This window comes from Quercus lobata, chromosome 2 (genome assembly GCF_001633185.2).
Source record: "Quercus lobata isolate SW786 chromosome 2, ValleyOak3.0 Primary Assembly, whole genome shotgun sequence".
Classification (NCBI taxonomy): Eukaryota; Viridiplantae; Streptophyta; class Magnoliopsida; order Fagales; family Fagaceae; genus Quercus; species Quercus lobata.
In genome coordinates this window covers 103,874,386-103,901,508 of record NC_044905.1, presented here as the reverse complement: position 1 = coordinate 103,901,508, position 27,123 = coordinate 103,874,386, and the positions used below count along the sequence as shown (strand labels likewise).

General features: G+C 37.2%; 1 pseudogene; it reads left to right on the top strand.

The window, feature by feature from the left end:
* The first annotated feature begins 7,432 nt into the window (after nt 1-7,432).
* LOC115977679 lies at nt 7,433-15,047 on the top strand (annotated as a pseudogene).
* Nucleotides 15,048-27,123: the final 12,076 nt, after the last annotated feature.

The following is a 27,123-nucleotide window of genomic DNA, read 5'->3' as shown; positions in this document are numbered from 1 at the left end:
TTTTCAAAGTTTGATCTTAAAGCAGGATTTTGACAGTTAGGCATCCATCCAGGAGAAAGATACAATACAACTTTTTGCATCCCAGACCACCATTACCAATGGACTGTCATGCCTTTTGGTCTTAAAAATGCCCCATCCCAATTCCAGAAAGCAATGGTAATGTTGTTCTAGCCACTTTTAGCCAATGCATTAATCTATGTGGATGATATCCTTTTGTTCTCAAAAGATGAAGAATCCCATGCCAAGTTGCTCATTGAATTCTATAATTTAGTGAAATCCCAAGGAATAATGCTTTTAGAAAAGAAAATGGTCATAGGACAGTCTTCTATAGACTTTTTGGGAGTAAATATTTCAGATGGAAAGTATACTCTACAGCCTCACATAGCATCCTCTTTAGGTGAATTTCCAGACAAGCTCACAAACACTAAGCAAATACAACAGTTCCTTGGAATTGTAAATTACATGTTGGACTTCATTCCAAAAGTCTCCAGATACAAGAACTGTTTGGCTCAACTGTTGAAGAAATCTCCCCTAGAATGGAACTCTACTCACACAGAGGCAGTTCAACAGTTGAAAAAGTTATCAGAAAAGCTTCCTCCCTTACAGATTCTAGGACCAGGTAAACGGATCTTGCAAACAGATGCAAGTGATGAGTATTGGACAGTAGCTCTTTTTGAAGAAATTGATGGCAAAAGGAATATTTGTGGCTACAAAAGTGGTGCATTCAAGCCCTTAGAACTTCATTACCATTCTACTTTCAAAGAAATTCTTGCAATCAAGCATGGAATTGAAAAATTCCAGTTCCATCTTCTTGGACATAATTTCTTAGTAGAAATGGACATGTCTTCCTTTCCCAAAATGCTCCAGTTCAAAAGGAAAATGCTCCCACATCCTCAGTTACTCAGATGGTCAAATTGGTTTTCACAATGGTCTTTTCAAGTCGAGCACATTAAAGGTAAGGATAACCTTATTACTGATTACCTTTCTAGGAAACCTCCAGCCCTTAATACCACAATTATCCCTCCACCTTTATGTGTATATCCTATTACAGACCCATCCTCATCCTCAGGACCTTCCTCTGCAGACCCTGATGATATCCTTAATATGATAGAAAACCTTCCCTCAGAAATAAAAGACCAAATCAAAACCTTGACCCTTGAAGCCAGAACAAAAAAAATTATTAAAACCCTCCATGATTACCTTAAAAAACACCAATGCTATTTCCTTGCCATTTTCCCTGATATAGACCAACCATGGAAAAGCCCTTTTGCATTTTGGATAACCAATTGGACGGTTGCACATTACCTCTATATGTGGTACTTACTCAATGAATACTACTTGTGTCTTCATTTCGAACCTGAGTTTTACAACTATATTTTCCCTTAGGGAAATAAATATTTTCATAAATTCTGGTCTGAAATTTTGAAAAATGATGCTCATGATGGTGAATGGATAAAGTATCCTAAAACAGAACACCCCAAATTTGGCCACAAAGTCACTTCAGCATGTTTGGTTGCCAAACTTCATTCTAAAAATAACATTCGAGCACAAGGAATTTTCCACCCTGCTGAGATGTATTGGGTCACCAATTCAGATGGAAGTCTCCACACACATTTGGATGTCTCTTGGGTATCTTGTTATCATGCTCTTACCATGGCAGAATCCCTTAATAAGGGTATTTTCCCTGAAATAATTCCAACTGGCCTGGATGTTTGTAAGCAACAATGGCCACATGAAGATCATTGGGAAATGCCAAATCCTCTTATTGGATATGATGATCCGTAATATCATAATCATGATCCTGATGAAGATGTTGATGAAGAATGGTTCCAAGGAAGAGATGGATGGGACTAGATATCTTTAACAAAAAAAGAAAAAAAAGAAAAAAAAAGAAAAAAAAAAGACAGTCAAAAGTCCTAGAAACGTCTTCAGACGTAAGCCTCCCAACAGCTCCCAACAGTACCATATTCCCCCCTGTCAGAAAGATGCTTGAAGAAGATCACCAATGTAGATATGCCCCTACCTCACTTGACACCTGTTCGCTAGCCCAGCACTCAAGATCTCTATTATTGTTCTTATCCCATGGCAAGCTTATCCGAAGGAAGATAAAAATCCAGCCATACCACTATGATCTAGACACTTGTATATCCATAAGGACGGCCTCTACTTATCCTGATATGAATATTGTACATTATCTACAAGCTCTAAGGTCTATAAATAGGACTCTTGTAATTCTGAAGAGGCAGAAGAGTGAGTGAAGGAAAAGAAAAGAAAGCTCTTATTGTAAAATGTATTTCAGTGCTTCTTATGTCTGATGTAAAAAAGTTGTTAAATCTAATAATATCCCTCAGTTTGTTGTATCTAGTGTTGTGCTTTATTCCACATTTCCATGTTGTCTTTTATATGTTCCTAGTAATCTACCTAATTAACCAGTTTCCATAATCTTCTTACACCCTCTATTTCAGTCATCCCTCTGTTGTCATAGTGAGACTAAAGGTGGAAATGGAAATTTATCATTTTTAACTTCCCTCCTATTCACGTAATTTGATATTTCTGAGAAGAAGGTCCCCTATATAATTCTATACATCATTTATGATTTATACAAGTACTTGTGTCTTTTTTTTTTTACAAAATACTAGCACTTTAGTTAGTCAGTGACTCGGTGGACACTGATAGTTGTGTCGTAATTCATGTGTTGTAACAATGTAATCACTACTTCTGCAACTTTGACTTATTTTAGTACTATCAATCTTACCACAAATGGATTTACATAATTTATTATCATTCCTTATTCAATTCAGCGACTTTGAACTTTGAAGCCAAATACGTGGAAGAACATGAACTCTGCTGCTGCTGCTGCTTTTCATGCAATATTTGGTTATACCACTCACAGCCAACGACGCTTCAAACGACGACTGTAAGTTCACTTCAATTGCTTTCTCCTTTTTCTTTCTTTGTTAATCATTTTTTCCTTGTTATCATATGTGAATGAATTGCTGAGACAGAAATATAGCAAAGACTATAAATTGGATTTTTGATTCTTGAAATTTCTTCTACTTAATAATTTAATCATTCTCAACAAAACTAAAAAATACATTCAGTTTGGTGACCTTCGGACAATAATTTGACCCACCTGGGATGAATTTTCATTTGTCCTTGTTGTAGTAAGCAGATGGAGAAAGAACAAAATTGTTCTAAATTGTACTGGCAAGGGCTTGGTACTCAGCCTCTGTCTATCTTTTGTAATTTCTGTACAATGAGGTGCTATACAAACTGTGTGTATATATATATACACAAACAAGAGTTTACCTATGAGGATCCCTTGATTTTAGCACAATAAAGGGCTAACATGTTTACAACATGTGGTTCATGCGCGATATGCAATTCCTCCACAGCACACGGAGGGTTACTTTTTTTGTTAGGTGATTATCAATGATCTCCAGTGTGAAGGTTATGGATCAGTGCCTTGGAGAATTTAGCCTTTTAGCCTTTGTTCCATTAACTGCATATGACAATAGACTGACACACTCCCTTTTCTACAGGCACAGTGCACATTTATCTGGTAGCACTCATAAGTTAGGATTTGATAGTGTTGTATAGTTTGATTCAAGTTACATAGTCCATGATATAATGGTTGTAAGGAATAAACCCAAAATTCCCAACCTATGAGAAACAAAAATAGAGAAAACACACACCAAAGAAAACAATCACACGCACAAGACAATATTTACGTGGCAGGGATTTCACTATTATCAGGAAAAAAAAAATACAAAATGTGGCTACAGTGTTTCAGTTTCTTAAGAACGACAACAACAAACCCTAATTACAAAATTGCATTTTCTACACAAAACGGGCCAAAAAAAATTTTCCAAGCCTCCGCTCCATGGACTAAGCCTCAAAAAATCTCTCATTAAAAACCACGCAACATTATTCAAGTCGGGTCGAGTCATCAAACTAGATCAAACAAAACTAGGCTCCACAAAGCCCAACAAATCTTCCACTTGGAGACTAGTTCAATCACCAACATCAACCGCTATCCTCCAAAACACAATCCCTCATTCCTGCAACTCATCCTCCTGTCCTCAAGCTAGAAGGCCAACTGAAACTGCACACAGCTTCAGCTTCTCAATAGTGACACCTGTAGTCAACATGTCTGTCGGGTTCTTAGATCCACAAATCTTCTCAAGTGTTACCAGCTTATCTTCAACAAGGTAACAGATAAAGTGGTATTTTGTCTGTATATGTTTTGACTTTGAATGAAAAGCCGAATTTTTGGTAAGAAAGATTGCACTCTGACTGTCACTGTGTAGAATGCTCATCTCCTGCTTCTTACCCAATTCATCTAAGAAACCATGTAGCCAAATCATCTCATTTCCAGCTTCAGTTGCTGCAACATACTCAACTTCTGTAGTAGACAAAGTAACAATCTTTTGTAAATTTGAAGCCCATGATATAGTTGTACCACCTAGAGTAAAAACAAACCCAGTAGTACTCTTTCTACTATCAATATCACTAGCAAAATCAGCATCTACATAACCCTGTAGTTTCAAACTTGCACCTGTGAAGCAAAGACATGTATCTGATGAACCCTTCAGATATCTCAGAATTCACTTAATTTCCTCCCAATGCTGCTTTCCAGGCCTACTTATGAATCTGCTCACAACTCCCACTGCATGTGCAATGTCTGGCCTTGTACACACCATAGCATACATCAAGCTTCCAATAGCTGAGGCATAGAGCACCTTACTCATATGGTCCCTTTCTTCTTCTATCTTCGGTGACTGTTCTTTACTTAGTTTGAAATGACTATCCAAGGGTGTGCTCGTTGGTTTAGCTTCATTTATGTTGAATTTACTGAGAACTTTCTTCACATACTTTGACTGTGAAAGCTTCAATGTATCATTAGCCTTGTCTCTAATGATTCTCATACCAAGGATTTGCTTTGCAGCTCCCAAATCCTTCATTGCAAACTGTTTGGACAATTGCTTCTTCAGATTATTAATCTCCTCAATGCTAGACCCTGCAATAAGCATATCATCCACATACAACAGTAATATGATGTAAGAATTGTCAAAAGACTTAACATAGTAACAATGATCAGCTTCACATCTTTTGAACCCAATTATATGCATAAAACTGTCAAATTTCTTGTACCACTGTCTAGGAGCTTGTTTTAGGCCATACACGTTCTTTCTTAGTTTGCAGACTAGATTCTCTTGTCCCTAAACAATGAACCCTTCTGGCTGAATCATGTAAAGGTCTTCCTCCAAGTCACCATAAAAGAATGCCGTCTTCACATCTAACTGCTCAAGATGTATGTTTTTTGCTGCCACCATTCCCAGTACTAGTCTAATTGTTGACATCTTCACAATTGGAGAAAATATCTCTATGTAGTCAATGCCCTCCTTTTGCTGGAACCGTTTAACAACTAATTTGGCCTTATAATATTTGTTACCATCATGCTCGTTCTTTATTCTGTATACCCACTTGTTGTACAAAGCCTTCTTTCCTACTGACAATTCAGTCAGTTCCCATGTCTGATTCCCCAACAAGGAATCCATCTCATCTTTCTTGGCTAACTCCCACTTGCTTGAATTCTCATCTTGCAAGGTTTCATCATAACACTCTGGCTCACCACCATTAGTCAATAGGAGATAATTTAGAGCGGGTGAATAACGCTGTGGAGATCTAATGTTCCTGGAAGATCTACGGACTTCAACTATAGGTATACTCTGATCTACCTGTGAATTTACATTCTCCTTATCTTCTTCACCCCTTTTCTGGACGGTACTTTTAGTCCATTCATTTAAGTTAACAAACTCAGATTTCTTTTGATCTATCTCTGTAACATTTGACATTATAGTTGACCTGTTTTTGTACATAACCTGTTCATTAGATATCACATTTCTACTTCTGATGATTTTCTTGTTTTGTTCATCCCAAAACCTATAGCCAAATTTCTCATCACCATAGCCAATAAAAAAATATATTTTAGACTTTGCATCAAGTTTACTACGAGCATCAGAATCAATATGAACATAAGAGGTGCTATACAAACTGTGTGTATATATATACACAAACAAGAGTTTACCTATGAGGATCCCTTGATTTTAGCACAATAAAGGGCTAACATGTTTACAACATGTGGTTCATGCGCGATATGCAATTCCTCCACAGCACACGGAGGGTTACTTTTTTTGTTAGGTGATTATCAATGATCTCCAGTGTGAAGGTTATGGATCAGTGCCTTGGAGAATTTACCCTTTGTTCCATTAACTGCATATGACAATAGACTGACACACTCCCTTTTCTACAGGCACAGTGCACATTTATTTGGTAGCACTCATAAGTTAGGATTTGATAGTGTTGTATAGTTTGATTCAAGTTACATAGTCCATGATATAATGGTTGTAAGGAATAAACCCGAAATTCCCAACCTATGAGAAACAAAAATAGAGAAAACACACGCCAAAGAAAACAATTACACGCACAAGACAATATTTACGTAATTCGGCAATTTGTCTACATCCATGGAGTTGCAGGGATTTCACTATTATCAACGAAAAAATACAAAGTGCGGCTACAGTGTTTCAATCTCTCAAGAACGACAACAATAAACCCTAATCACAAAATTGCGTTTTCTACACAAAACGGGCCAAAAAAAATTTCCAAGCGCTCCGACTTGGGCCTGTTGGCCCAAGCCTCCACTCCATAGACTAAGCCTCAGAAAATCTCCCATTAAAAAGCACGCAACATTATTCAGGTCAAGTCGAGTAGTCAAATCGAATCAAACAAAATTAGGCTCCACAAAGCCCAACAATGGTTTAGGTACTTTTAGAGTTAATTTGCAGCACTTGGAATTGGAAAGTACTCAGTCAACCTTGACAAGAGGATCATCACTTGGATGGGGCTATATTTTTGTTCTTTGGGTTGCTGAATAACAGTAGTTTGTGACCATGTCCTGAAAATTGCTTGCCTAAAATGGAATAAAGCTAGTCCTAATCCTCCTCTCAGTTTAGTACATATGCAAATATAGTGCTTGCTAATGATCTCCACCTCAAATGACACTTCCTTCTCCCATAATTACATGTGTAACTTATCATTCAAAAGTATATATAATCTTGTATAGTTTTATTTGACTATTCATATTGTTTCTATTCCACCACCCTTTTTGGTGATTCAATTATTAATACTGTTTTATAATTTACTGCAGTTAAAGGTCTACTGTCTCTCCAGGATGAGTTGAAGAACACACCAAATTGGAAGGGTAGTGCTAATCCTTGTGACAATTGGGAAGGGATTAGGTGCACCTATTCGCGTGTGACCTCCTTGTAATTTCACCCTATAATGATTTTTTATGGTTTTTATTTCTGTCCATTCTTTTTATTTATATATTAATGTAACTGTTCTTTATTCCAGAATATTGACAAGCATGAATTTGATGGGGACACTAACTAGTGAGATCAGCCAGTTGTCTGAGTTGCAGACTTTGTAGGTCATTTATTTGCTTTTATTTGCACTTGGCTGCTTATGTTTTTATGGTAATCCATTTTAACTATTGTGTTGAGGAAAAACTTGGGCTACCATCTATTTAGGAGCCCTTTATCTTTGAGACATGCATCCCAGGAATCAACAATTAAAGTGTGTGTTTGGCAAAAATTAACTATTTTGTTTTATTTCACAAATAGATGAAGTGTGTGTTTGGCAAAAATTAAAAAGCCGGCTTATTTTACTATTCAACTTATTTTTACCACTATTTATGGGCCCACTACATTTTTTGATACTATTCATAGGTTCCACTGTACTATTTTAGCTAACTTTCACCTTTATCTACAGTATATTCAACAAAAACTTTTTAATTTTATCAAAATTTGCGGATCCCAAACAGACCCGAAATTTCACAAATAGATGAAATCAATTACTCCATTATATGATGCAGTATTCACTAGTTGCTTCTTCGGTTAGTCATCCGCAAGTTCATTCCTAATTATCAGTTTTTTTTTTTTTTTTTTTTCATACAGGGATCTCTCTTACAACAAGAACATAACAGGACAACTTCCAAGTTCAATTGGGAATTTAATGCACCTAATAAACTTGTAAGGAAATATCAATTGCTGTTAGAGGATTACCTCATACAAAACTTGTGTTTTAGATCCTTGGAGTTAACCGGTTGCTTTTTGCTTGCACACTAGAAACCTGATTGGTTGCAGTTTCTCTGGCTCTATTCCAGACACAATAGGAAATCTACAACAGCTAATTACTCTGTAAGGCTTTGACTTGGTTTTCTACTATTGTTTTAATTTTTAATGCATGTCTGCGATTACTTATGTCTCTTAAGTTATCATCCATTTTGCACAATGTTCTGGATGAAGGATCTATTTTTGCATCATGTAAATCTCCCATATGAAGCTATATCTATTACAGTTTCATTTTTGAGCCAATGTACACTGAATTTTCTGGAACTTTTCATTCTCTATCAATGCAGATCTCTGAATAATAACAGCTTCAGTGGACGTATTCCTACTTCTATTGGTCGTCTTTCCAACCTTTATTGGCTAGACCTAGCTGAAAACCAGCTTGATGGACCTATACCAGTCTCTGATGGGAATACACCTGGTCTCGATATGCTAGTTAAGGCAAAGCACTTGTATGTCAAGTCTATGTAATTTCAAGCTAAATAGTTCATTTTTTCCAATTAATCACAATCTAAGATTCTTTCATCCTCTACAGCCATCTTGAAAAGAAAAAGTTCTCAGGCGAAATTCCATCTAAACATTTCAGCTCAAATATGGTTCTGAAACATTTGTAAGCTTCTTGAATCCGAGCCATTGTCTAAAATTTCTCGGTACAGCTATGTTGCAAGCTTTATGAGACTTCATATATGACATTTGAAATATGCCTAACAGACCTCTCTTTGGTTATGTTTTTGTTTTTTGCACGTATGGCTTGAATTCAATTCTGTGTACTTCATGTTCAAAGGTATTAACCGGACTTTCACATTGTTGACTTGGGTTATAGATAATCTAGGTCAATAATACTCTCACACTTGTTTTTTCACATCCACTTTTTTACATCCATTTTCATGTTTTATATGTGAAGAATAGGTGTTTCTCTATTCTTTGATGTTTGAGATAGAGAGTTATTTGTGTGTATTTAAGGTTTTGGTTTGTGAGCATGCTTTTGTGGCACCTTTGTAGTATCCCTATTTTCTTAGTGAAACTTTCTCTTAGATGCCGCCCATGGACATAGGCCTAAACCAAACCACGTAAATCTTTGTATTCCTATGTGATTGTCTTTTCTATTTTGCACAAATCACTATTATTTGGTTACACATAAAACATTGTTTTCATTTTCAGAGTCTCCACCTCTAATGCCAAATATGAACTCAAACGTCTTCGATATAGAAGCTAAGAAGTTCACTTTGATATTCTCAATTGTATTGCAAAACACTGTCAATTTAGTAGTTATTTTCTACCCCTGCCCCCCTACAGGCTTCTTAGCAATAATGTTCTCACCGGCAACATTCCTGAAACCCTTGGATCTGTGACGCCTTTGGAGGTGATGTGAGTATCTAGCTCACATGCTAAAGTGAATTCAGTCTAAGATTGTTGTGAGCTGTGAACCTCTTTCAAGTTATTGTACTGAGTATCTTGTTTTGGCTACAGACGCTTTATTAGGAATTCATTAAGTGGCCCCGTACCTTCGAACCTCAATAATCTTGTAAATGTTGGCAAGCTGTAAGTAAAGATGATAGACATATCAAATACAGCACTTATAATGAATTTTTTTTTTCTTTTTAATTTTAAATAATCTTTTGCGGGAAATTTCACTTTACAAGTAGAGCTGTTGATGCTCTTTGTTCAGGTACTTGTCCAACAATAAGCTGTCTGGTCCTATACCTAACCTTACTGGCATGAACACACTCCAATATGTGTAAGTTGCAATAATATAACTAAAAGACTATGAATTTCATTTGTATTGCAGGGGTAAGTGAGTAGTGTCAGAGCATTATAATTTATGATCAGTTAATTATCCTATTTTTTGGGACCAAGGCCTTTGTCGTTGTTGATGTAATTATCCTTTTTTCTTTTTTCTAACTCCAAAGTGGGTACTATTTGCCATCTTCATTTTTCTAGGATAAATTTATGTAATATTACTACTATCAATATGTTTTTTGTTGAGATTGTAAGTGTATTCTGCAGGGATATGAGCAACAATAGTTTCGATGAGTCTGACTTTCCTCCATGGATTTCATCCTTAAAGTATTTGACGACAATGTAAGTTCCATTTTCCCTTCTTCATATCCCTGCCCCCTTTCTCTGTCATCAACACATTGATAGCTTATTTAGTCTTGTCTCACAATTTTGACCTTGCTATGCTGTAGCTCATTAAGAGTGATTGGCTTCTAATATGCAGTTTTTGGTATTTTCTGCACATCTGAATGAACTCACACAACTTCGTCTACTTAGTCCTCATCTGCAGCCTGCAGTTATTTCTAGTTTTAGGCAGATCTGTAGATATTTGTTATATCATATCTCATTCGATGCCTTCTCAACAATACCCACTACTATTTTCATTGACACAATGCATGGAGTATTTTTTGACTTAATTATGTAAGTACCCAAAGGAAGCACTATTCACATCTATGCTATACCCTAAAAGGACTAGTTTATCACAATTGAGGCTCCTCTTAGTTGTTTATGTTGTGCAACTACGGAAGCTCTAACATTAATTATTGTGATTTGGGACTAGCAGAAGCACATTCACATGAACAAGAAAATAAAACATTCACAAGAGACACCAATTTTTAAATTGGTTCTACATCCAATGGCAACACCAACAAAGATATCCACTATCAACGATATGGATTACAATGCTTAATTATGAACCCAACATGTTCTTCTAGGAGTTTTTCACCTCTCCCCACATGGAAGAACCTTGGGCAAAAGTCACCTAACCCTTTACTACAATGCCTATTTATAAAGCTTCAATTTTGTTCCTTAATGGACAAGTAATACCCATTACTTCTTCAATAAGGAATACTTCTACGACAAGGAGAATCCTTGTCTTCCACACCAAGGAAGAACCTTTCCTTCTACACCAAGGAAACCCAAATCGAAACTAATTAGGAATTTGAGGCAATATTCAACAGTTTATATAGCCCAATTTGACCTAGTAAACACCTAATGTGGGACTCAACAAACACCCTCGCAAGACATACTAAACCAATCTAATCCACATAATCCCGGGTATTACATATTATGTGTTGATAATAAAACATTCCAGAAAATGCTACTGGCTTTCACTTCATCCATTTAACTATAAACACTGCTCAACAACCTCTAGAGTCATACCAGCCAATAAATCCCTGAATAGATATATAGCTGGATTTCTATATTTATTCACCATAAATAGCATATGTTTGGTAATATGAACATATGCTCACTATCCTCCCCTTAAATAAATAATTAAGTTAAAAAAAAAAAAAAAATCATTCACATCTTTCTAGTGTTGTTTAGATTGCCATGTTGCATCTCTTTGTAATTTTGACCAAGTGGGTCACCTATCAAAAAAAAGGAAAAAGAAAAAAAAAAAAGAGCAAGTGTAATGACCCCACTCCAACTGTGTAGACATTTTTTGCGGTTCTCAAACCCTCACAGTTTTGTTTTCCCCCCTCCCAAAGCACACAACAGTAGGAGACAAGACCTTTACACATGAAAGGGAGATTACCCCTTATAAGCACATCCCCATGTGCTTCTCTAGGAGATGTGTGACTCCAAGATCGCTTCTTCCTTTGGTCCTTCATAATCCACCCCCTTTACGGGCACTAAGTGGGTCCCTAATCTGGTCTTGTCTTTTAAGTTAATGTTGTTAGCAAGATAGACCATGTTCCTTCTTGGGCTAAAATCTACTAAGGTATATTTAGAAGTTTTCATTGTCAACCTTAAGCATCATCTTCTGGCATAGGGATGGCCAAATAGAAGGTATGCCCTTGCTTGTGAAACTAGTGGTGCTTCTATGTGTTTTTGTCTGTGTGTGTAAATGTATTCAAGAAAATTTTCATGCATGGAAAAAGGTTTAAAGTATTTGGTATCAATATTCAACTTTTAAATCTTCTATTCATAGAATGATGGAAAACACAAATTGTCAAGGAGAAGTTCCTGTTAACTTATTTAGCCTTACCCATTTACAAACTTTGTGAGTATCAATTTGATTTCAAGTAGCACCATTTTCAACATGGTGGATGTTGAGAAAATCCAAATGAAAAAGCATGTAATTTTGTTAGATTTGAAAACAATGAAGTCTATTTTTACACACAATGACTTGACTGTTTTGACATTTGGGGATAGGGTATTACGGAACAACCAGCTCAATGGCACCTTAGATGTTGGCACCACCTATAGCAACCAATTGCAACTTATTGATCTGCAAAACAATTCAATTGAAAGCTTCACAATAAGAGCTAAAGGATACGACAAGAAATTGATGTAAGCTATAGTTAGTTATTTTGGTTTTTTGGTTGTTTCATTTTAATTGCACTGTTAAAAGAATGACTTTTTTTTTTTTTTCTTGTTGGATTTTTTTTTTTTGGTTGTCATTTTGGGGGGGGGGGGGGGTAGAGGTTCCAAACCTAGGTTCTCCTTCATGAAGAGAATTGGGCAATTCAATTACAACATAAGACTCTTGGTTTGTTGGAGTCAAATATCCATGATATGTACACTATCTTCAGGTTTTTTTTAGCAGTTCCTCACATCATTGGACTAATTATCGATAATTTTTATACAAACTTGTGGATAACCCATTTTGTAAGAATAGTGTCGAGAGTTACTGCATGGTTCCCCAATCAAAAATCACTAGTACATTCTCAACTCCACCAAATAACTGTCAGCCTATAAACTGCAATTTGGGTCTGGATTCCAACCCCAATTGTAAATGTGCATATCCATACAAGGGAACTCTATTTTTTCGAGCACCATCCTTCTCAGATTTGGGAAACCCAAGTTACTACATAGATATTCAGGGTCTCTAATGAAATTTGCACAATCCCACAAACTGCCTGTGGATTCAGTTTCCATAAGTAACCTCTTCAAAAACTCATCTGAGAACCTTGAAAAGAGCATTCAAGTCTTCCCATCTGGTCAAGATCATTTCAATCAAACAGGAATTTCTAACATTGGGTTTGTGCTTAGCAACTAGACATTTAAGCCTCCAGATAAATTTGGACCCTTCTATTTTAAGGCTATGCCATACAGACCATTTTCAGGTAACTTCAAATTTGCATCCTATATTAAAAAGTAATACTTGCAATACTTGCCTTTTCTTATTGTGATGCATCTCTTAAAAAAGAAATTGATAAAATGTTAGCTTGATCTTAATATGACCTCTCTCTCTCTCTCTCTCTCTCTCTCTCTCTCTCTCTCTCTCTCTCTCTCTCTCTCTCTTGCACATGTGCATCATTTAGAGGAATACACAGAATCAAAAAAGCAGTCAAGCATAGGCATTATTATTGGAGCAGCAATTGGTGGCACTGTCTTGCTGCTTCTATTACTCTTAGCAGGGTTTTATGCATTCCACCAAAAAAGAAGAGCAGAAAGAGCTTCTGATCAATTACACCCTTTTGGTAAGATAACTATGACATAAATTTTGTACTTAAGAGCTATTAATACAAAATTGTAATGGATATAATCACTTTCACACCATACAAATACAGCTTGTTGGGATCCAAATAATGGCAGTGGTGGCATTCCTCAGTTGAAAGGAGCAAGATGTTTCTCTTTTGAAGAGCTTAAGAAGTACACCAACAAGTTTTCTGAAGAAAATTCTATTGGATCTAGGGGTTATGGAAAGGTTTAAATATGAATACTCTCTCTAGAATATTGGTTGATCATGAAAGTTCCAAAAATATATAAGAAGATTTTTTAAATTTTATAACAAGAAATATTTTTCACTTAATGCAATTTGTTCAGTTCTTCTGCCACTTCAAATGTTTAATTTCCTTTACAAAATCTTTTCCTTTTTACCCCCATATATATATATATATATATATTTTTTTTTTTTTGGGCTTAATGACAACTCCTTAAGTTTCTCAATGTAGTTCTGAACTGTTCCTATTGGTAAATTGTGTTACCAAATGTCTAATCTATCAACATTACTACAGGTTTATCTGGGGACTCTTCCCACTAGTCAACTGATTGCCATCAAACGAGCTCAGAAAGAATCAATGCAGGGTGGCCTTGAGTTCAAAACCGAGATTGAACTTCTGTCAAGGGTTCATCATAAGAATCTTGTCAGCCCTGTTGGTTTTTGTTTTGATCAAGGAGAACAAATGCTTGTATATGAGTATGTTCCAAATGGATCTTATAAGGATAACCTTTCAGGTACTTCAACCACTATTAAAATGGCTTTCAGTAAGTTTTTTTATACTACAACAGTGTGCCTTCCTCCAGAGACAATATTAGAGGAAAACATAATATGTCATAACTCTAATAGCTTCTTTCCAGGAAATGTAAATTATCATGTAGATAATGCTGACAATTTTTCATTAACATTTAATGAGATAGCTATTCTTTATGCAGGGAAGTCAGGATTCAGGTTGGATTGGATGAGGAGACTAAAAATAGCACTTGGTGCAGCTAGAGGCCTGGCCTATCTTCATGAACTTGCTAACCCTCCTATTATACACAGGGACATTAAGTCACCCAACATTCTCCTGGATGAACACTTACATGCAAAAGTTTCTGATTTTGGACTATCTAAGCCTATGGGTGAAGGAGAAAAGGCCCATGTCAGCACTCAAGCTAAAGGCACAATGGTCAGTGGAAAATCCTTTTGCAAAACTTTTTTAGTGAAAGAAAATAAGCATCAAGAGCTTATAATAATCCAGCTACATTTAGTAATGGAAGAATCAGATCAAGACTTTTGCACAAAATTGTCCCATTGTTAGGGTACCTAATCCTTTTGTTGAATTGGATGTCAATTGTATGACAATTTTCACTATGTTAGGGCTTTATGATTTTATTGGTCTCTAGTTGTATACATCAAGTATATGTGGGTGACACTTTTTTTAATTTTAGCTCAATAAAAATGAATATTTATCAAAAAAAAAAACTGTAAGGTTGAATTTCATCAACCATTTTATTGGCTTTATTCCATGCCAAATTTACTTTTATTTTAGTATTTAGTAACCCTGTATTTAGGTGGGTTTGATGTAAGGGTAGTGAGTGAGATAGAGTGTTGATTGCTCAAGAGTGTGCAAGAAAACAGAGACTCGCGGCTTGCTCTCGCAGGTAGCTCGCGGCTTCAAGCCGCCAAACACAGCACACGTGCCAAGCGTGCCAGAAAGTGAACAGTCATGCTAACTGGAGCATTACAGGACAACTGGGCATACGGTTATCTCGCGACTGGGTCTCGCGACTTAGTCAAGTCGCGAGGCCATGCCGCGAGCCACCCCTGTTTTGTAAAACCTGACGTTTCACATTCCTCTCTCACTCTAGTATAAGTACCCCTTATACCCACAAATGTATGAGAGCTTCTAGAGAGAATTTTGAGAGAGAAACCCTAAAGAAAAATAAGATTGATTCACCAACAATCTATACATTAGAGTCTCTTCAAATTCCTCAACTCTCTTCCTCTCCATTGTCAAATTCTTGAGAGACATTTTACCAAAACCTTGTTCTCACCATATTCATCACTGTGAAAGGGTTGTTTGGTTTGCTGGGAAGTAGTTAGGAAGGAACCAATCTACATTGGTTGATGCTATGGTCTAGTAGCGGAATTCGGGAAGCTAGAAAAGAAAAAGGTTCAGCGCAACCTCATTGGAGCAAGAAGCTTGGAGGGCTTAGGTGCACTGGGTAGATTAGGCTTGGAGGGTCTATTGCTGTCCTTGTATCCCAACTACATTTTCTAGTGGATTGTTTACTGCTTGGAGGTGGCGGAGAGGTTTTACGACGAGGGCTTCGGTTTCCTCTTCGATAACACATCGCGTGTTGTTTTTGTATTTGCATCTTCCTTCCTTTTTATCTTTGCCTTTTATTATCTGTTGTGGGTTGTGATTTTAATTTGACTTAGATAGTTTATCCAATTCTATATTATAGCTTATGTTCATTTTCCGCATACTAGTTGTTTGACATAATGCTTGAATTGATTAATTTGTAAATTAGGGGTCTAAACGTTCAAGGGTGTTTATACACATATTTGAACTTTCAATTGGTATCAAAGCGGGTACATCTCTAGTGGTTTCATTACCATTGTGTGATCCTTGACCCCTTTTGAGATGGATCGGTCTCAATCCCTAAATGCACCTCCATATTTTGATGGTAGTAATTATGCTTTTTGGGAGGTTCGCATGAGAGCTTTTCTATGTTCTATTGATGAATCTGTTTGGGATGCTGTTGAGATAGGTTGGACAGGCCTGAGGAAGCCAAATCCACATGGGATAAGGCAGCACTTGCTGCATCTAATGCTAACAGTAAAGCACTCAATGCTATTTTCTATGGTGTGTCCCCAGATGAATTTCACAGGATCTCTCACATTACCGTAGCTAAAGAAGCATGGGAGATATTGGAGACCACTTACGAAGGCACGAAGAAGGTAAAAGACACCAAGCTGTAGATGCTAACCACTCGGCTTGAGGAGTTAAAAATGAGTGAGGATGAGTCCTTTGACTCTTTCTATAGCAAGCTGAATGAGGTGATTGTAAGAAAGTTCAATTTGGGAGAGAAAACGGAGGACTCTAAAATTGTAAGGAAGATCCTTCGATTATTGCCGGAAAGTTTTCGTGCTAAAGTGACAGCGATTGAAGAGAGCAAGGACCTTGATGACATCAAAGTTCAAGAGCTGGTTGGTTCTCTTCAGACCTATGAGATGTCGCTGCCCAATCAACGGAAGAGTAAATCTCTTACTCTTAAGACCATTAGTGAGAAGGTGGAGGATCATGACTCATCGGGAGAAGATGTGGTTGACAAAGATGTTGCTTACCTTGTGAAAAATTTCAGAAAATTCTTGAAATTCAAAAATAATGGCAAATTTGGTGATAAAGGAAAATTCCAAAGTTCAGGAAGGGAGAAAAAGGAATTCAAAAGGAAAGATGGAAAAGAATCCCAACCTACACAAGGTGTCACTTGTTTCGAATGTAACGGGCATGGACACTTTGAGAAGGAATGTCCGAATTATTTGAAATCGAAAGGCAAAGTGTATGCCACGACATTGAGTGACTCGGATTCTTCCGACTCAGAATCTGAAGAAAGCTGTGATGGAGAGGGGAACTACTCAGCTTTTATGACTATTGCTCATATTGAGTCTTCAGACGAGTTGAATCTGCTTGTACGAGACCTTGGAGAACATAGTGATAAAGAATCAATGGGAATTGTTGAAGAATCAGATGCTGAAGAAGATGAAAGCACAGCCAACCTTCAAGAGAATTATAACTCACTCCTGGAGAAATTGGGTGAGTACACAAGGGTGGCCAAGGCAGCTGTGAGAAAAATGAAGAAGGCAGAGGAGGATTATAAAAGTCTCCTAATCCGATATAGGGAGGCCAAATGTGAGATAGAAACACTGAATGGTGAGCTGTCAGAAACTTACACAAAAGTGAGATTTCTTGAGCAAGAGGTTGTGCAAGCAAATGCCAAAATTGAGAGGGTCACCACCAAGAAACTAGATGATGTTATTTCATCGTAAAAGTGCTTTTCAGACAAATCCGGATTGGGATATACCGGAGGAAGTAGCTCATCTGGAAATGTCACTAAAGAAGTGAAGTTTATAAAGGCCAAAGAATCAGCTAATGTTGGTCCTACTGCTGAGAAGCCCAAGATAGAGGAGAAAAGAAATGTGGGGAACGAACGGTTGTTGAATTTCCGTAATCAATCTGTGGGAAGGTCTGAATCTCGTGCCAAGTCTCGTCCACGACCACAAAGAGGTCCTAGATCACCTTATGTGTGTCATCATTGCGGACTTCAAGGGCATACTCGACCAAATTTCCAAAAGCTGAGAGCAAAGAATAGTGCAACTCCCCAAAGGTCACGAGGACCTAGAAATGATAGAAGAAATTGGGTAGGTGAACAATCAAGAGATCAAAATGGTGATCCCGGAATGATAAACGTGATGAAGATGATTGGTGCATTCACCAACTGCTTGGAAAGCTTCTCACGAAGGTTTGAAAGCCCTAACTCCCGTACCCAATCCTATAAGGAAATCACCCCAAACGCAAGTGACGTGTGGGTGAAAAAGGGTACTCATGCATAAGCATTACAACATGTCCATGCATTAATACTTCCTATGCTTTGTGACGATGTTTGATTGTTTGCTTATTTTTGCTGTTGGGTTGTTTGCTTTGTCTATTTGTGCATATTTTTGGTTATTTTTTTGTTTTTGATCAATCCTTTTCTTCTTGTGTCAAAAATCCAAAAATCACATAAAAATCAGAAAATCAAAAAGTTTGATTGACATTGTTGAGTTTTGTCTCAAAACTTGTTTTGCCTTGTACCTTTGTGCTAATGGCTTTGTGCATTTTCGAGCATAGCTTGTTTCATTGCACTCATATCACTGTGGGAGAAATCTTGAAATCTATGTGATTGTTGTAAATAGATCTTCAAACTTGTCATGAATGATTAGTGAATGGTTATGATGATCTTGAGACATGCATAGACTTGTGTCTATATATCTTCCCACTCTTTATTTTTGTTTTTGCTAAAAAGAGCTCACCAAATGTAAATCTCCAAATGAAAAGAGATATTGAGCTGCAAAAGCCTGTCGCACATTCTAGTATTTGACTAGGAAAAAGGGTAAGCGACCTAAAATTAAAGTGAATGTTTATTCAAAAAGCCAAAGGCTAGTTCATTAAAGTGAAATATCAAATATCACTCTCACAATGAGAGGTGATTGTCTCAAAAAGGATCAAAAAGATCAAATGTTATGATTGAAAGTGGAGTCAAATGTAAAGCTCCAAGATATGTTATCAAGTTTTGTGGGAGGTCATATATACATATTTCTATAATTGAGATGGATCACATGATCTAGTGCTAATTGTGTATGCCTTGGTTGAATTGATCATTGAAACTTCACATTAGACTAAGGACTATCTCATTGTTGATATCCACACACAACACACAAGTTTATGTTCAATAAATGCCATAATCATTTGTGTGATTGTACTTGATGAAATGTGTTTTCACATGCTCAATCTTTGTTAATTCAAGCACAAAAAGATTTTTGAGTGTTTTAGGTGTTTTTGGAAAGTATTTTGTTTAAAAAATCTGAAAATTTCAAAAATCCAGTTTTGCTCTGTTTTGGCGACTCAGTCGCGGGTAAGTCAAGTCGCGAGCCTCAGTCGCGTCTTCGCGGGTCATTTTTGGCGACTTGTTCGCGAGTGGAAGGTCCAGTCGCGAGGGTTACTCAGAGATTTTCGCGGCTCAGCTCGCGACTCTCTCGCGGGTAGACCTTCCAGTCGCGAAAAACACTTAGAAAAATTTTTTCAAACTTTTTGTCTTTGAGTGTTTTGGCGGCTTGAACTGGCGACTTTGTGGCGACTCACTTCAGTCGCGAAAAACGCGTGTTTGGCAAAAATAGGGGCAGTTTTTAAATCTTTTTCAGTTTTCCCTCGAACTTTTGTGACTGTTCATCTTCTTTCTAACTGTCTCCTTCCCAAACACTCCGTGCCCCATTTTCAAACTCCATTGTTGCTCTTTTCAGCTCAAAAATCTTCAAGTAACAGGTATGGGTTTTCTGTCTTGAACTCTATTTTACTTGTTTTTGTTTTTTTTTCCTCTGGATTGTTCGCATTTGTTTATGATTTTGAGATGGGTTTGTGTTTTGCCAGTTACTCTTTGTCCATGCTTAGCCTGTGAAAACTATTGATTTAGTTTGAGCTTAATTTTGTTGTTGGTTTTGTTCTTTATCATGTGCTTAACTAGGGTTTGTTTATTGGTAACTCATCTTGTCTGATCTTATGTTGTTATGTTGTTCCATAATGTTCCTATTTTGAATGTGTGGTTCACTGTGCTGAATGTGCCAGTTCTATTGTGTGCATTTATTGGGAGCATCTGTGAGTTTTACTATGTTGATTATGAGTCATGTCATTCTCATCACATTGTCTTTAGGATATTTTCTCCTCTGCATTCTCCCTGTTGTTCTTGTGTTTTGTTCAAGTTCATTTGTGTGGCTGCAATTTCTTTGTTAATTACATGGTACTGATCAGTTCTACACATGTATTGTTCTATGTTGTTGTGGCCTTTTCTAATTGCTCACAAATGGCACCTTCATCCCCAAAGAAGAAAACACCTGCAAAGAAGGCAGATAAGAGAATGAAAATGGACCCTAATTTGTTCAGGTCTATTTCTCACTTTGAGAGATACAAGGACTTCTTCTTGAAAGCAGGAATTATTCAAGAAAGATTTGTAGATTTGGAGGATTTAAGAAACACCTTTATCCCCAGCTGTTTTGAAGGGAGAGGATGGGAAAGGCTTCTGAGTGATCTCCCTGTAGTGTGTGAACCCCTGATTAGGGAGTTTTATTCAAATGCTGTGATAAAGGAGGATGATTTAAGCTACTAGGTTAGAGGTAAAGAATTCACTTTGGATGCACATGACATTGATGATGTGCTAGGGCTTGAAGGATTAGAAGATCATGAGTTTGTCAATTACAAAGATAGGATTCTGTCTATTGAAACTGTTCAACAAAGGATAGGTGGACATAGAGAAGGGAAATGTCTGAATACCACAGCTTTTCCAGTGGACATGAGGTGTCTAACAATAATCATGATGTTTAACCTATATCCCATAAAGAAGTTGACTACAATCAACTGTGCAAGAGCAATCTTTCTGATGGATCTCAAAGAAAAGACATTCATTGACATCAGTTCCCACATATATGACACTATTGTGGATGAGACTAGAACAACTTCTAGGCCAAAACTGATCTTTCCTAGTTTGCTGATGAGGATCTTTAGAAAGAAGGGTGTTCCAATCCCTCAAGACATCAGTCCCATGTCCACACCCTCTGCAATTAACAGGCTTACCTGCAAAAGGACAAGTGTTCGGCTTCTAGGTGAAGAAGATGAAGGTGATGAAGGAGAGGATGTCCCAATGGAGACTGAGGCAGAGGCAGCAGGGCATGCATCAACCTCAACACCCAGAAGGAGTGGCAAAAGGACTAGAGCATCAACTTCTTCAGATACACCTCCAGATGCTTTTCAAGTCATTCTGGAACGACTTGATGGGATCAGAGGAGTCCAAACTGAGCACTCTGAGAGGATGAGAGCCATGCAGGACCAGATAGATATTTTGTCTGCAAAACTTGACAGCTTCACCACCCAGCATGGATAGTGACCCTTTGGCCATTCCGGTCAAAAAGGGGGAGATGTTCTTTCTGTTGTTGATAAGATTATTGATGAGGAGCAGAAAAGCAGCTCTTAAGGGGGAGTAATGTGTTGAGGGAGAGTTGTCAAAATCAGAGACATTGTTTATATATGCTTATGTTTTGGGTATTTAATGTTTATATGGGTTTGATACACTGTGGTTTTTGGTGTATTCTTGTTTCTAACTCATATCTTATAATCTTGGTTTAATCTTTTATATACATTGTTGATGTTATTCAGGATATATTGTGCTTTGTACCTGTTTGTACCCATGTTGCTTTTGTAAGCTTTTAGGGTTTATATTTGTAGGCTTTATGGTTTGTACCTTGCTTATTGCAGCCTTTTATGCTATGTTGAAATCAGTACTTTAATCTAAATGTCATGCATTTTGTTTTAAGTACTGTCACTCTTGTGCTCCTGTAGGATTGTTCCTAGATGCATATACTTAGTGTATTATGCATTGGTTGAGTGTTGAGCATACAAGTATCTTGCTTTGTTCTTGTTAACTTGTATGTTCATGTGTTCATTCCAAGTGTGAATGAGCACTGTGATCACTACCTTGTGGTGTTCACATGGTTGATCAAGCCATGATTTGATTCTTCACTTCATCTTTGCTTGATCACCTTTAGCTTGTTTCATATGCATTTCATGCTTTTCTGCATACAATGATCATGGTGTATTGTTGTGTTTCAGGAGTTTCATGATCTTATGTTTCAAGTGCTACACAGCTTCTAGAGTTAGGTGTGAGTGAGTTTTGTTCAACCGTTCCCAACTCACATGTTAAGTCTAGAGTCTGTTTTAGGGTTTTGTCACGAAATAGCCAAAGGGGGAGATTGTAAGGTTGAATTTAATCAACCATTTTATTGGCTTTATTTCATACCAAATTTGCTTGTATTTCAGCATTTAGTAACCCTGTATTTAGGTGGGTTTGATGTAAGCGTAGTGAGTGAGATAGAGTGTTGATTGCTCAAGAGTGTATAAGAAAACAGAGACTCGCAGCTTGCTCTCGCGGGTAGCTCACGGGTTTAAGCCGCCAAACGCAGCACACGTGCCAAGCGTGCCAGAAGGTGAACAGTCATGCTAGCTGGAGCACTACAGGACAAAACAGGACAACTGGGCATACGGTTATCTCGCGACTGGGTCTCGCGACTTAGTCAAGTCGGGAGGCTAAGCCGCGAGCCACCCCTGTTTTGTAAAACCTGATGTTTCACATTCCTCTCTCACTCCAGTATAAATACCCCTTATACCCACAAATGTATGAGAGCTTCCAGAGAGAATTTTGAGAGAGAAACCCTAAAGAAAAATAAGATTGATTCACCAACAATCTATACATTAGAGTCTCTTCAAATTCCTCAACTCTCTTCCTCTCCATTGTCAAATTCTTGAAACGCATTTTACCAAAACCTTGTTCTCACCATATTCATCACTGTGAGAGGGTTGTTTGGTTTGTTGGGAAGCAGTTAGGAAGGAACTAATCTACATTGGTTGATGCTATAGTCTAGTAGCGGAATCCGGGAAGCTAGAAAAGAAAAAGGTTCGGCGCAACCTCGTTGGAGCAAGAAGCTTGGAGGGCTTAGGTGCACTGGGTAGATTAGGCTTGGAGGGTCTATTGCTGTCCTTGTATCCCAACTACATTTTCTAGTAGATTGTTTACCGCTTGGAGGGCGGCGGAGAGGTTTTACGCCGAGGGCTTCGGTTTCCTCTTCTATAACACATCGCGTGTTGTCTTTGTGATTGCATCTTCCTTCCCTTTTATCTTTGCCTTTTATTATCTACTGTGGGTTGTGATTTTAATTTGGCTTAGATAGTTTATCCAATTCTATATTATAGCTTATGTTCATTTTCCGCACACTAGTTGTTTGACATAATGCTTGAATTGGTTAATTTGTAAATTGGGAGTCTAAACGTTCAAGGGTGTTTATACACATATTTGAACTTTCAAAAACCTCTAACATTATGACTTGATTTCTAAAATGGTGTAGGGGTACATGGATCCAGAGTATTACATGACTCAGCAGTTGACTAAAAAGAGAGATGTATATAGCTTTGGAGTGGTAATGCTGGAGCTGATAACTGCAAGAATGCCAATTGAATGGGGGAAATATATTGTGTGTGTGGTACAAAAGGCAATTGATAGAACGAAAGATCTATACAACCTTCAAGAAATTCTAGATCCTACCATTGGTTTGCAAACATCATTGAAAGGTCTGGAAAAGTTCGTGGACCTGGCAATGAGGTGTGTTGAAGAATCTGGAAGCAACAGGACGACAATGGGTGATTTGGTGAAGGAGATTGAGAACATAATGCACATGGTTGGTTTGAACCCCAACGCTGAATCTGCATCCACTTCAGCCAGTTATGAGGATGTAAGTAAGGGGAACTCAGGCCATCCTTACAGCAATGAGGGATTTGAGTACAGTGGGAGTTTTCCAACTTCAAAGACAGACCATCATTGAGTTTCCTTTTTACATTTGAGCTTCTGCTAATTGGCTGCTTTAATTGTGTTGGATAGCTAGCTAGAAGATACTGTGATGCTTGCTTGCTTCACATGACAAAGAAGCAGAATTGTAATTGAAAGCTCAATTAGTGTGAAAACACTAATGCTTGTTTGGAACCCCAATTTTAAATTACGGCTTACTTGCTTTTACTTTAACTTATCTAAGTATGGAACAAGAGTAAATGAAGCGCAATAAATCGATAACACTACTCTAAGCCATAAGCAAACCACAATGAACAATAAAAGTAAAGTTTAAAGAGTAAGGAAGAGAGATGCAAACACAAGATAACACCGAGACGTGTTTTCGAAGAATAAATCGAAGAACTCGGTGAAAAACCTCTCCACAACCCTCCAACAGACTTCTCGAAATCTTGTCTTCACTAGCTTTCTAGATCCCGCATTTCCGCCCGATTGCATCCACCACTTAATGGCTTCTTCCAATATTTCCTAAAGGCACCAAAATTTCTCTTAACACTTAGAATGGGTGAGGTAAGTGTTTGGACTAAGAACCTCTCGAGGATGTATAGATGGAGAGGTGGGAGTAGAGGAAAACTAAGAGAATTTGTGTAGACGATTATAGGTATGACAATTTCTAACTCTCAAGTGTTTTACTAGAGTTTTTTCTCTAAAAAACACTTCTTACAATTTCGTGGGTAATGAGGGCATATATAGTGTGTGTAAAGAATTTAGTAAAACATTTTTCGTTTTTGCCAAACAGAGAGTTTCATGGGTACCTCGTGAGATGGCCTTTCTCACGAAGTACTCACAAAATGACAGGTTGGCATGACTCTTCATCTCTCAGTCATGTGCTTCACATGTGGTCTTTTCATGGGTTGCTTTACTCGCGATCTTCTCGCGAGTTAGTCGTGAATCTGCACTAATCTTCATTGCATGCTTAACTCTTTACCAATCTCTCACACTCATCCCTTACAATTAAACCCACATAGATACAGGAAAATGATTGATTGAATTACAACTAAATTTGGCATGAAATTAAATCCAACAAAGGCTAGTTGGAAATCACAACTTTACATAATCGAAATACATGCATCATTATTGTATTTATTTTACATTATTTACTGTGGAACAAATAGCTGATGAATTAATGATCAAGTTTTCAACTTGTTAGATTATAGAGATAATTTTGTGTAAAAGTTAAAGAAGGTGAATATTCCTTACTTGAAGGATGATACTTATGTGATAAGGACTGACAAATTAATAATTATAAGGCACTTATTTTAAATTAGAAAAACCTACAACTTGCTAAAACTATCATATCCACTACTTGTACTTTTGAATGTGTACTTGGTACAATCTGTGCAGCCAATTACTGAGTAGCTAAAGCCAATACAAACAGATTATTCATTTGAGGCTAAGGCTGTGTTTAGGGCTATGTAAATGAATTTCTGAGTGTAAAATAATTTCAGGGGAAAATATTTTCCGGTAAGGAAAATGCTTTGAATGTGTTTGGTTGTGCCATGGAAAACATGGCAGAAAACAATTTTCAGTATTTGGTTGTTGTGGAAATAGTTTTACTGTATTTATTTTCCCATGTTTGGTTTGTTCAAAAATTTCATGGAAAAATGAAATGAACAGTAAGAAACACCTACATTCCTGTAATAATCTACACAAAAATGAAGTACTCATCCACTTCAACATCAACAAAGAGCATCTGATAAATAGTTTCATAATATTCAAATCAAAAAGCACATAATGTAGCATTCACCATTGGCATTATGCCTCCATGGTCTACAAAAATGATACCTACACGTGGTATCTAAACAGTACACATGTGCCCTACATGCTTACACTGAACGTACATAACTTGGGCAACTGTACCATCCCAAGCATACAAAAGACTACATCCTACAGTTGAATTCAGATCCTCTAGATTTTCTAGAGTACTCTACCAAATAGATTTACTTAAATCTTAACCATTCATTAATGATTTAATGGTCTACACTTTGCCATGTCAGCATTCCACTAACAATAATCTTAATTGTTTTGTTTGCAACATTATTATATTATTTTAAGAGTATTGTTAGTGGAATGTTGACATGGCAGAATCTAAACTCTTAAATCATAAAAGAATGGTTAGGATTTAAGGAAATCTATTGGTAAAGTACCCTAGGAAATCTAGAGGATCTGAATCCCCTACAGTTAAGGTACATAACTGTTATCCCTTGGAGCATAACAGTCACAAAATATACGTACCATTATCGTATGTCCAAGGTTAGAAATACATACATAGCCTGCTTATACTAGTCAATGTTTACAGATAATACAATACTGTTACATATATGGTACAATCAGAGGTGAATACTAGTACTACGACATATTACCAAATCCAAAAACTACCATCACAGTCAACACCAAACAGACAAGTTAGAGTTGAGTAAAAAAATAACTATCCATCCAAAACTTCCTTAACTTAGCATTCTTATTTTCACATAAATGGTCAAAGGCAGTTGCGAGCATATCTTCATTATACTCATTCGATGCCATGGTCATCACCTTAGAGTAAAGACTAGTATAATCAACAGGCCCTCAGTTGATTTATTTCAAGGCCACAACAATTTCCTTAAGCTAATTAGACAGATCAGTGAGAACACTATCATCATTAGGAGGTGCACGGCCTCTCTTTCGGGACTTTGAAACTGTGGACCCGGTGGTGGATGATTCTACCACATTCTTCCCCTTCTCCCCCTTATCCATCACACCCTCCTCATCATTGTCGGCCACAATCTCAGTGTCATTACCATTCTTTTGTTGTGTCAAGATCAATGTATGGCTTAGCAAAGCTGCCAGTGGCCATATCCTTACCCACTACAATGGCCAACTCATCGTACATCTTTATCCTCTTGTTCAAAAATTCGGCATGCTTACGATGGGCCTGTAAGAGAGAAAGGAAAGTATAATAAAATTCAATATTCACTTCAATAATCAGAATTGACTCATAAGATGCCATATTCACTCATAACCTCAATATTTACTAACATAACTCGGTACACATCGCAAGAGCATCAAAACAAGACTATATTAACAAAAAATTGTTGGAAGTCATACTATAACTTCCTCTTGATAAGTCTTGGCATTGCATATGATCATCTTGAGGTTGTTGTCCCATCCAAATCCACTCTTCTTCTGAAAAGTCTGGATGGTACTCCATATAGTCCTCAACATACCCAGCCAGTTCTTCACAAATGAGGGATAGCACTCTACCCCCAAACTAAGCAGATATGGCCTTCGCTACAATGGCAAAGGAGCTTTCCTT